Source organism: Hylobates moloch, unplaced genomic scaffold (genome assembly GCF_009828535.3).
Source record: "Hylobates moloch isolate HMO894 unplaced genomic scaffold, HMol_V3 SCAFFOLD_7, whole genome shotgun sequence".
Classification (NCBI taxonomy): domain Eukaryota; kingdom Metazoa; phylum Chordata; class Mammalia; order Primates; family Hylobatidae; genus Hylobates; species Hylobates moloch.
The window spans coordinates 43,100,082-43,112,797 of NW_026652282.1; the positions used below are offsets into that span (position 1 = coordinate 43,100,082).

The 12,716-nt window shown below is 46.6% G+C and overlaps 1 pseudogene; it reads left to right on the forward strand.

Annotated features, from left to right (window-relative positions):
* LOC116811651 (putative protein SSX9) overlaps nucleotides 1–8,109 on the forward strand; it is a 16,187-nt pseudogene extending 8,078 nt beyond the window's left edge.
* Nucleotides 8,110–12,716: the final 4,607 nt, after the last annotated feature.

Below are 12,716 nucleotides of genomic sequence, written 5' to 3' on the forward strand. Positions count from 1 at the left end.
TCGTGGCCAAAGGTGAAGAGGAAGCAAAGACTTTCTTCACACGGTAGCAGGAGACAGAAGTGCAAGCAGGGGAAATGCCAGACGCTTATAAAACCATCAGATCTCATGAGAACTCACTGTCACAAAAACAGCATGGGGAAAACCACCCCCATTCGAGATGAGATTTGGGTGGGGACACAGAGCCAACCCATATCAAGCCACAAGCCAAGAAATGCTGGCAATCACCAGAAGCGGGAAGAGGCAAGGAACAGGTTCTCTCCTAGAGCCTCTGGAGGGCTACAGCCCTGCTGACAACTTGATTTCAACTCAGTGAAACTGATTTCAGATTTCTGGGCTCCAGAATTGTGAGAGAATAAACTGATGCTGTTTATGCCACAAAGTTTGTGGTAATTTGTTACAGCAGCCAGAGGGAATTTGGGGTGATTGTAAGGAGTCATGTAAATTATGTTAAAGAACCTTTGCAGCTGTAAGATGCATTCATTCATTCAACAAATAGTCGAGGCAATATAGAAGGGTAATTAAAAGCACTGACTTTGAGGCCGGGCGTCGGGTGGTTCACTCCTGTAATCCCAGTGTTTTGGGAAGCCAAGGCAGGAGGATTGCCTGAGGCCAGCAGTTCCTTCCAGATCAGCGGGGGCAACATAGCAAGACTCCATCTCTTAAAACATTATTTTAATTAAAAATAAATAAATACATAAATAAAAGCACAGACTTTGGACTCAATTCATCTTGGGGGTGAATCCCAGCTCTGTCACCCACTGACTATGTGATCTCGAGCAGACTGCTTAATTCTCTGAGCCTCAGTCTCAACATCTGCACACTGGGGATGCTAATAGCATTTAACTCAAGAGAAGGTTGTGAAAACGAATGGGAAGATGCACATAAAGGGCTTTGTGCTGGGCTCAAGGGCCATTGCCCTGTCCCTGCCCTAAGAGAGCTTGCTGTCATCCTGGGAGGATCTTAGAGAGATCAGGGCTGTAGATGGAAAGCCCAGAGAGGAACGGGGACTTGTTGGAGGTACTAGGGATGGGGGTAGCGGAAACTTCTTAGACAAATTGACTTATGAGCTCCCTGAGGAACACAGTGGGCCCCAATTACATACTCTTTTTAATACTATTATTGTAAATATTATTAATATCAATGGGTAAAATATATTTCTGGTTCTCTGGTCTTCTAGAAAAAAACATATATAGAAGTTTTTGTTTTGTTTTTTTTTTTTAGTTTGAATTTCTTTTTAAAAAATTTTTTAGGCCGGGCGCAGTGGCTCACGCTTGTAATCCCAGCACTTTGGGAGGCCGAGGCGGGCGGATCACGAGGTCAGGAGATCGAGACCACGGTGAAACCCCGTCTCTACTAAAGATACAAAAAAATTAGCCGGGCGTGGTGACGGGCGCCTGTAGTCCCAGCTACTCGGAGAGGCTGAGCCAGGAGAATGGCGTGAACCCGGGAGGCGGAGCTTGCAGTGAGCCGAGATTCCGCCGCTGCACTCCAGCCTGGGTGAGAGAGCGAGACTCCGTCTCAAAAAAAAAAAAAAAAAAAAATTTTATAGAGATTGGGGTCTCACTATGCATCCCAGATTGTTCCGGAACTCCTGTCCTCAAGTGATCCTTCCATCTCCTGCCTCAGCCTCTCAAAGTGTTGGGCTTACAGGCATGAGCCACTGGGACTGGCTCATTGAAATTTTTCTTTCTTTCTCTCTTTTTTTTTTTTTTTTTTCTGACAAGATATCGCTCCGTGGCCGAGGTAGGCAGCCGTGGCTGGATCATGGTCACTGCAACCTCGTACTCCTGGGCTCAAGCGATCCTCAGCCTCCTGAGTAACTGGAACTACAGGCACACCACCCCGCCTCGCTAATTTTATTTATTTTTTGTAGAAATAAGAGACAGGGTATCGCTCTGTTGTCCAGGCTGGGGTGCAGTGGCGTGATTGTGGCTCACCGCAACCTCTGCCTCCCGGGTTCAAACGATCCACCAGCTGTGGCCTCCCGATGTGCTCGGACTACAAGCATGAGCCACCGTGCCCGGCCCAAACTTCTGACGTTACTACAGAGTTCCTAGGAAAAATCCCATACCTGAAAAAGTTAGAAACTGACAGGAAAGATTTGAGATGACGACCTGCTTCATATACACTACTTATTAAAACTGGATAACAAATGCACTGCGAGGGGGTGGAGAGGGATAGGAAAACAATGGAAAGAGAAAATCAGAGCATGCGCACTCCGAACTTGGAGTAGACAATCCCAGGGGGTGCTTTAGGCGGGAAAATCAGAGTTTCCGCTCCCACCTTGAGAAGGTTCTGTCCCTGGAGCCTCGACTGATAGACCCCACATCAGCTTCGCTCCTCCCGCCTACTGTTCTGACTTCTGATTGGCCAGATGGGGTTCACTAACTTCCCTGATTGGTCCATCATCCTGAGGCAGTGACATTGCAGAATATTTTCTCCTCCAGCCACACTTCGTCACCAACTGCTGCCGACTTCGTCACCAACTGCTGCCGACTTCGCCACCACTGCCTTGTCTCTGAGGTAAGTTCTCTTGAAGGGACACCCTAGATGGGCTAATGGGGGCAGACAGAAAAGGAGGAAGCCTCTGTAGGGCCCTCAAGTGCTTGGGGTTCTGAAAATCTTGAGGACGGAAAGACAACTAATGCCTTTCAGGACGATCATCAGGGAGGATCCTCCCACCTCGGCCTTGGGTCTACAAGCCTGTGTCATCCAACCCCTGGAAATATTTTTTTATTTTTGTATTTTAGTAGAGACGGGGGGCTCAAGCAATCCTCCCGCGTCAACCTCGGGACTACAGGCACGCACCACCCGCCCTCACTAATATTTTTTATTTTTTATTTTTTTAGTAGAGACAGTTCCGCCATGTTGACCAGGCTGGCCTCAGCCGCCTGGGCTCAAGCAATCCTCCCGCCTTGGCCTCGGGACTACAGGCACGCACCACCCCGCCCCCCCTAATATTTTTTATTTTTTAATTTTTTAGTACAGACGGTTTTGCTATGTTGGCCAGACTGGCCTCGACCGCCTGGCCTTAAGCAATCCTTCCGCCTCGGCCCCGGGACTACAGAAGTGCCCCAACCTGCCGACGCTTTTTTTTTTTTTTTTTTTTTTTTAAACGGGGTTTTCCCTATTTTTTTTTTTTTTTTTTTTTTTTTTTATAAGCCGGGTTTCACTATGTTTGCCAGGCTGGCCTCAACCTCCTGGGCTCAAGAGATCCTCTTGCCTCGGCCGCGGGACTACAGGCGTGCACCACCCCGCCCCCCACTAATATTTTTTATTTAATTTTTGTTTTTTTTTAGTAGAGGGTTTCCCTAGGTTGGCTAGGCTGGTATCGACCTCGTGGGCTCAAGCGATCCGCCCCCCCTTGGCCTGCCAAAGTGCTGAGATGTTCCAGGCCTGCGCCACCACCCCCAGCTAATTTTGTGTGTGTGTGTGTGTGTGTGTGTGTTTTTGTAGAGATGGGGGTTTTGCTATGTTTCCCAGGCTGGTCTCGACCTCCTGGGCTCAAGCGATCTGCATGCCTCGGCCCCCCCAAAATGCTGGGATTACAGGCATGAGCCACCACGCCTGGCCGATTGCTGCAACTTGAAATGCCCCACATTCTCTCTAAGTGCTGGTGGGCTCTTGTAGTCTTGGAGATTCTAGCTCTCTTCCTTCTAATAATTTACAAATAACCCAGTAATAGCCTCTAAATTCGTTCACATTGGCCAGGCTCATTTCTTGTCAACAGAACAGAAGCCCCCATCCCTCTGCCTCATCAGATCCATCACTAGCCTGGCGACAGAGCGAGACTCCGTCTCAAAAACAAAAAAAACAAAAAAAACAAAAAAGGGTTGCTTAAGATTGTTGGTCAGTGACACATCCCAATGCAACCAGAATTGTGATGGGCACCACCTGACTGAATTCCACATTCAATGTCGGTGCCTTGGTAGGGTGGTATGCCATATGCCAGCTTTCTTGGCTGCCCGGATTAATTTCAGCCAACCATTTCTTTCCCTCTCCCTTCCCTGTATTCATCTCCCCACACCATCTTTCCCAGCAGTGTTTTGTCCCCTCTCTATGTCTTTACATTTACTCTCCCAGCAGCTGTCTACAAGCTTATATGGGATCCCTTGTATTTTATAGAAGCTTTTCCTTTTGTAGACCTTGTGAATTCTTAGAATGCTATTCTCTAAAACTTCTGTATACCACACTCTCAATTACATGGAGATTTCTGCTGTTTGCATGAATCTTAAAAGAGTGTGAAGATAAGCATTCTAGCCCTGGAAACCCCATTCATTTAGGCCATTCCTTTCCCTACTAACGTCCCAGGTTTCTCCTATTTAGGCAAGTGTAACTCTCCCCGCGTTGTTGAGAACATTGATTAAGGTAATGCATGTGAAGACCCTTTGTAAGCTCTAAAGCACTATACAAATGTCACTCATACTGTTTATCTGTGACCTTCACATTATAAAGATCATGCCGAAAAACCCAGCAGAGGAAGGAAATGATTCGAAGGAAGTGCCAGAAGCATCTGCCCCACAGAACCATGGGAAACAGCTGTGCCCCCCGGGAAATCCAAGTACCTCTCAGAAGATTCACGAGACATCTGGTAAGAGGAAACGATTTGGGAACAACCCCTCTGGCTTCCCTGGCTGTGTTCAGGTGTGTGGACTGGGTGCGTGGCATTGATCCCAGAGAAGCCCGGGTCCAGGCTGGGCTGAGGAGCTCGCCCAGCTCCAGATGAGATGTTAGACCTGACCTCCAGAGACACAGACTGGAGTTCCCATCCATATAAAAACCACGTGACTTGGGGCAAGTCTTCCAAATTTTCTCAGCTCCAGATTCGCAGTCCATAAGTTGGAAATAAAGAATCATAGTTCATAGATTGTTTGGAGGCATTAAATTTAATCTAGAAGGCCTGATGACATGAAAGGTGCTCAGGCGATTCTATCTGTGGTAACCTGGGATCATATCTTACTCAGCTCAATACCTGATACCCAGTACAGGTGTACTTCAGAGATATTTCAGTTTCGGTTCGAGACCACTGCAATAAAGTGAGTCACACACATTGTTTTTTTGGTTTTGCAGTGCATACAAACATTATGTTTACACTATACTGCAGTCTACTAAGTGTGCAATGTTGTTATGTCTAAAAATGTACATACCTTAATTTTAAACTAATTCATTGTTAAAATGCTAACAATCCTCTGAGCCTTCAGTGAGTCACTCTTTTTGCTGGTGGAGACTCTTGCCTGGGTGGTGATGGCTGCTGGCTGATCAAGGTGGTGGCTGCTGAAGGCTGGAGTGGCTGTGGCAGTTTCTTAAAATAACACAACAATGAAATTTGCCACATGGATTAGCTCTCCCTTTCATGAAGGATTTCCCTGTAGTATGTGATGCTATTGGACAGCATTTTACCCACAGGAGAACTTCTTTCAAAGTTGGAGTCAATCTCCTCTAGCTATGAAAGTCCTAGATGGCATCTGCTTCCAATAAAAGGCTAGTTTATCTACAATGAAAATCTGTTGTTTGGTGTAGCCACCTTCATCAGTGATCTTAGCTAGATCTTCCGGATAACGTGCTGCAGCTTCTCCATCAGGGTTTGCTGCTTCACCTTGCACTTTTATGATATGGAGACGGCTTCTTTCCTTAAACCTCACAAACCAACCTCTGCTAGCTTCACACGTCTCCTCTGCAGCTTCTTCACCTCTCTCAGCTTTCATGGACTGGAAGAGAGTTTGGCTGTTGCTCTGAATTAGACTCTGGCTTAAGGGAATGTTGTGGCTGGTTTCATCTTCTATCCTGACCACTCAAACTTTCTCTATTTGAGCAGTAAGGCAGTTTTGCTTTCTTATTCATGTGTTCACTGGAGTATTAGTATTATTATTTCCTTCAAGAACTTTTCCTTTGCATTCACAGCTTGGCTGTTTGGTGGAAGAGGCCGAGCTTCCAGCCCATCTTGGCTTTCAGCAGGCCTTCCTCACTAAGCTTAGCCATTTCTAGGTTCTGATTTAAAGTGAGAGACATGTGACCCTTCCTTTCATTTGAACAGTCAGCGGCCATTGTAGGATTGTTCACTGTCCTGATTTCAGTGTTGCTGTGTCTCAGGAAATAGGGAGGCCCAAGAAAAGGAAGGTAGGCAAGGAAGAGCTCATCGGTGGAGCAGTCAGAACACACACAACATTGATCGATTACGTTCGTCATCTTCTGTGGGCTCAGTTCTTAGTACCCCCAAAACATTTACACAGAATAGGGTGACTACAGTCAATAATAACTTAATCATACATTTAAAAATAACTGCAAGAGTGTAACTGGATTGTTTGTAACACAAGGATAAATGACTGAGGGGATGGATACCCTATTTTCCATGATGTGATTATTACGCATTTGCATGCCTGTATCAAAACATCTCACGTACCCCATAAGTATATACACCTACTGTGTACCCACAAAATAAAGAACAAAAATTATTTTAAAATACTAAAAAACAACAAAAACAATTGCAATAATAACATCAAAGCTCACTGATCACAAATCACCATAACAGATATAATAATAATGGAAAAGTGTAAAATTGGTGAGAATTTCTAAAAAAAAATGCAGTATGTGCGAAGCACTATGAAAATGAGGTGCAATAAAACGAGGTATGCCTTTGTGCCCTTAACAAATACTTGCAGAATGAAAGGAGGTATGGGTGAATGTTCCCATAAGTGAAGATGTTGGGAATCTAAACCTCACAACGGAAGGAGCCAGAAGCTAAAACTTTAATTGGCATTTGGCCTGTATTGGTGTGGGTCTAATGTCTCAGCCTCTCTAAGCCAGAGAATGTGAAAAACTGGATAAAGAAGGCCCATGGGCACTTGGGAGCGGGGAGGCATCTCCTGTTTTTGCGAAAACAGAGCCTAACACTCTCCAACCTACCCAACCCTCATCTTCCAACTCTTCTCCATCATAGGACCCGAAAGGGGGGGACATGCCTGGACCCACAGACTGCGGGAGAGAAAGCAGGTGGTGATTTATGAAGAGATCAGCGACCCTGAAGAAGATGATGAGTAACTCCGTAAGAGAACCTTGGGCTCATCCCCCACATCCCTGCAGATGTGCTTTTCTGTTATGGTACTGGTATCCCATCTTGTCATTTGTTTCCCAAATGATTCCTTTCTCATAATTTTCTAGTGTACAGCATTGAGGCTGAATGATGAGATTTCCCATGTTCTTTCTACTCCCTACCCTGTATATCCAGGGATCCTCCCTACCCCGGATGCTGTGGGCTCCGAAACCCCAGGTCAGCCCTGGTATGTGGCCACACCTTCCTGTAGCCTAGGAATGGATAAACCAGGTGAGGAAGTCACTGTGGCAAGAGCAGATGGTTCACTTCAAGGAACCGTGGAAGGCATGTGCAGGTCCTGAGATAGGGCAGAATCAGAGTGTGCAGTGTCTGCAGGTCAGGAGGAGTTGAGATTGAGTTATTGGGCAGTGGGAACTCATTGCCACTTTCTTTCTCTCTTCTTGCCTCAGCCTCGGGGATATGACACATGCCCATGATGAGAAGCAGAATGTGGTGACCTTTCACGAACATGGGCATGGCTGCGGACCCCTCGTCATCAGGTGTATAGCAAGTGAAAGCAAGTGTTCACAACAGTGAAAAGTTGAGCATCATTTTTCTTAGTGTGCCAAGAGTTCGATGTTAGCGTTTCCGTTGTATTTTCTTACACTGTGTCATTCTGTTAGATATTATCCTTTTCATTGATGAGCAAGACATACTTAACGCATATTTCAGTTTGTGTATCCATGCATCTACTTAAAAAGCAAGTATCGTCAGGTATTCTCTGCATAGAACAGCACTACCCTCCTCTCTCCCCAGATGTGACTACTGAGGGCAGTTCCGAGTGTTTAATATCAGATTTTTTCCTCTGCATTTACACACCACACATGCACGCGCCTGCACACACACACACAAACACACACTCACACCAAGTACCACTATAAGCATCTCCCATCTGCTTTACCCCATTGCCATGCGTCCTGGTCAAGCCCCCCTTGCTCGGTTTCCTGTTCAGCATGTACTCCCCTCATCCGATTCCCCTGTATCAGTTACTGACAGTTAATAAACCTTTGCAAACATTCCCCAGTTGTTTGCCCCTCTCATTATTGCGCACACAGCTCCGTGCCCGTGTGTGAATATTTCTTTAGGAAAGATTCTTAGAAGCGGAATTGCTGTGTCAAAGGACTCATTTATTCAACAAAACCCTAATGAGTGGGTCCTCGTGCTGAGTGCTGTCCTAGGTGCTGCAGAGACATCGGGGAGCAAGGCAGACAGATGTTCCTAACCACCATTCTAGAGGAGGATATTTCCAGTTGTTGGGTTTCTTTGTTTGTTTGTTTCTTCTAGCGATGGGGGTCTTGCTCTGTCCAGGCTGGAGTGCAGTGGCATGATCATAGCTCAATGCAGCCTTGAACTCCTGGGCTCAAGCGATCCTCCCTCCTTGGCCTCCTAAAGTGTTGGGATTACAGGCGTGAGCCACCGCACCTGGCCTCCAGTTTTTATTTTGATAGAGACTATACACTTCAGTCCTGGAGCAGGATTCTGCAGCAGGTGGTTGGGCATCTTGGCCTTCACTCTCTGAACAATTTTCGCGTTCTAGGGCTGGGACGGTCCATTTGGGAGTATGTGGGAGGAGACACAGATGAAATCATCATCTGGGGAACGCGGAGGGATGAGGAAGATGCGTGCACTGTAGACCCTGTAATGGCCAGGGAATAGAAGAGTCCACTTAGTCTCCATGCACTCCATGCAGCGGAGCAATGGTGGGAAAGTCCCCTGGACAGAAGCATGAGACTGCCCATCAAGGGTCTCACCAACCAAGGGCCTGGGGGCTGGGGTGGGGACGATGATTTGGGAATGGGACAGTTCTTTCTCACAGGTACCACTGCATGGTGCAGAGGGGAAAGAGTTGTGGGGAAAGGAAGGGCAGAGGGGAGTCTATTTTAGAATAAAACATTTGTGTGTGAATGGAGACATTAAAGCTCCATTCACAAGCAAACGGACTTGAAACACCAGCCCCAGGTGGAGGCAGGATCGGAGCTGTTTTGACTGTCCATAACCCATCACCTTGGCCTCTTGCTTCTCCCCAGCCTTGGAAGGAGGAAACTACCATCATTATGCCTATATGAGAGATGAGAGACGGAGTCCCAGACAGATGGTAGGCATCTTGTCACAGGTCCTACAACTGGCAGGTGCAGGAGGGGCTGAGTTTGGAGCTCACTGACTTCAGAAACATTAAGGAGGACAGGTGTGTGTGGTGGAGGGAGGGAGAATTGAACAAGCCCCGGCTTCTGTCCCCAGTCACAAGGTAGAGGCTGTGGGTTCATTTTCCAAGACAAGGAGCCCTTAGAGATGGAGAGTGCAGGGAGGGAGAGGCAATCGTGGACATAGTGGGGACAGTGGGAGACAGAGACATGCAGCGTGGGCAGAAGAGGGGCAGGCAAAGAAGCAGGGGAGACCCAAGACTAAGTGTGGGCTGTCACAGCCACCAGAGGGAGAGGGTGCTAGTAAGGAGGTTGTGGAGCTCCAGGAGCAGTAGAGGTTCCCCAGATCTGTGAGCATGCCCTGCCTGGCACTGCAGGAAGAGGTGGCTGCCACCCAGGTCAGTGTGGACGTGCCTCTACCTGTGTCTCAGAGGAAACAAATTCTATTTTGTCCCAATATAGCTCCGTATTACACAAATGTAACATTCAGCTACTAGATATCGAGTGCCTTATCCTCCATGTAAATATAGCAGAGGATATACCCTGAAAGAGATACTGAAGGATTTGATTTTTCTTTTTCCCTGGGAAGATGAAATCCATAAGTTGGGTCCCCAAGCCCACAGGACAGATGCAAGAAAGGGTGGCTGGAAGATTGTGAGTCATGACAGGGAACATTTTTCCTTAGGTTCCATGGGTATATAAAGCTCCGGACTATCTGTCTATCATGGATAGATAAAGAGTGAGCATGGTCCCCTCTCCACAAATGTGTTTCCCTCCATTATTACTGTGAAGGCCTGAAGCTCCATCAAGTTCTGATACATTACTCTTTTTTTTTTTTTTGAGATAGAGTCTCGCTCTGTCACCCAGGCTGGAGTGCAGTGGTGAGATCTCGGCTCACTGCAACCTCCGCCTACCAGGTTCAAGCAATTCTCCTGCCCCAGCCTTCCAAGTAGCTGGGAATACAGGCGCGTGCCACCATGCCCAGCTAATTTTTGTATTTTTAGTAGATACGGGGTTTCACTGTGTTAGCCAGGATGGTCTCCATCTCCTGACCTCGAGATCCACTGGCCTCGGCCTCCCAAAGTGCTGGGATTACAGGTGTGACCCACTGCGCCCAATGATGCATTACTCTTTTGCGTTTTTTCCAGAGAGGATCTCACTCTGTCACCCCGGTTGGAGTGCATTGCTGCAATTACAGCTCACTGCAGCCTCGATCTCCCAGGCTCAAGGGATTCTCCCACTTAAGCTTCTGAACTAGCTGTAGCTACAGGCACACGCCACCACACCTAGCTAGTTTCTGTATTTTCTGTATACACAGGATCCCACTATGTTGCCCAGGCTGGTCTCTATCTACTCGGTTCAGGCAATTCTCCTGCCTTAGCCTCCCAAAGTGCTGAGAAGACAAGTGTGAGCCGCCTTGCCAGGCCTTCCCTTTCTTTAATGAACAATTATCAGAGTTTCATCTCAGAGGCAAAAGTGGCTACTGCCAGCCAATGTGAGTGTGGTGTTGTAGGGGAATCTGACTGATTCAGATGTTTCCCGCTCTGTGTGTGGTTTTTTTTGTTTGTTTGTTTTTTGGTTCTGGGTTTGGAGTTTTTCAGAGGTTTTGTTACAAAGATCATCTCCTGGCCAGGTGCAGTGACTCACGCTGTAATCTCAGCAGTTTTGGATGCTGAGTTAAAAAAATTTTCCTCTAAATTAAATTTAGTTAATTATGAAAAAAAAAAACCTTTACAATCTTTGTCTCCCAAAAGTGAGAAGCTTATAGGTGTCAGTAGAGAAAAAAACAACTTTATGAAAACCTACAGCATTGTAGGGGTTAGGGGTGATGGGGAGGGCTGAGGAGATGGGCCCTTTCCAGTTCAGAAACCTTGGTCCCAAGCAGAAATATGATGATGAGAGTTCCTCATCTTTCCATGGCTGCCTCCCTGGTAGTTGGTGCCACATCTCCAGAAGTGGTTTGTAGTGAATTGTTTCTTTGGAGGCTGGAAGTGGACGATGCACAGGTGACCTCTGTGACAAGTGCTTAAAGGCAGATGTCACTGGCCATGTTTGTTGTAGTATTAGGATTTGGACAATGGCTAGAGATGCAGCCGCCAACATCTTTAGTCAAGAGGTGAGGAGCAGAGAAAGACAAAATAAAAGGAAGAGAATGTAGGAGGGAGAGGAAAGTCTGACAGTCTGTTAGAGAGGGTTTAGAGAGATGGGGATGGAGAGAATGCATCAGAAAGAGATCAGCAGGCCGGACATGGTGGGTCACGCCTGTAATCCCAACACTTTGGGAGGCCAAGGCGGGCAGATCGCCTGAGGCAGGAGTTCCTGATCACCCTGGCCAACATGGTGAAACACCGTCTCTACTAAAAATACAAAAATTGGCCAGGCCTGGTGGTGGGCTCCATTTCTATAGTGCTTTAGAGCTTACAAAGCGTCTTCACATGCATTACCTTAATCAATGTTCTCAACAACGGTGGGAGAGTCACCCGTGCCTAAATTAGGAGAAACCTGGGAGGTTAGATGGGAAATGAATGGCCTAAGTGAATGGGGTTTCCAGGGCTAGAATGCTTATCTTCACACTCTTTTAAGACTGGCGTTCTTGCAAACAGCAAACATCTCCATGTAATTGAGAGTTTGCTATACAGAGGGTTTGGAGAAAAATAGCATTCTAAGAATTCACAAGGTCTACGAAGGGAAGAGCTTCGATAAAATACAAGGGATCCCATATAAGCTTGTAGACAGCTGCTGGGAGAGTAAATGTAAAAACATAGAGAGGGGACAAAACACTGCTGGGAAAGATGGTGTGGGGAGATGAATACAGGGACAGGAGAGGTAAAGAAATGGTTTGCTGAAATTAATCCAGGCAGCAAAGAAAGCAGTACCAGATCTGGCATATCAGCTTACCGAGGCACCAACATTGAATGTGGAATTCAGTCAGGTGCTGCCCATCACAATTCTGGTTGCATTGGGATGTGTCACTGACCAACAATCTTAAGCTACTTTTTTTTTCTCTTTTTTTTTCTTTTTTTTTTTTTGCAATGGAATCTCACTTTGTTGTGAGGCTTGAGTGCAGTGGCACCGTCTCGGCTCACTGCAACATCCGACTCCCGCGTTTAAGCGATTCTCCTGCCACAGCCTCCAGAGTATCTGGGACTACAGGCAGGCACTACCACACCCTGCTAAGTTTTGTATTTTTACTAGAGACGAGATTTCACCATGTTGGCCAGGATGGTCTCCATCTCTTGAACTTATGATCTGTCCGCCTCGACCTCCCAAAGTACTGGAATTACAGTCGTGAGCCACTGCACCCGGTCATTAAGCTACTTTTTATTCAGCTCCCTCACTTATAAAATAGCGAACAATGCATGTAAAATAGGCTAAGGGAAAGTCCTCTCTGAGCTTGTAAACACTATTTAAATGTAGTAATAATAACAATTAATACCATTCTGAATACTTCTTTGAATTCAGTATCCACACTGGCAACCCAACTC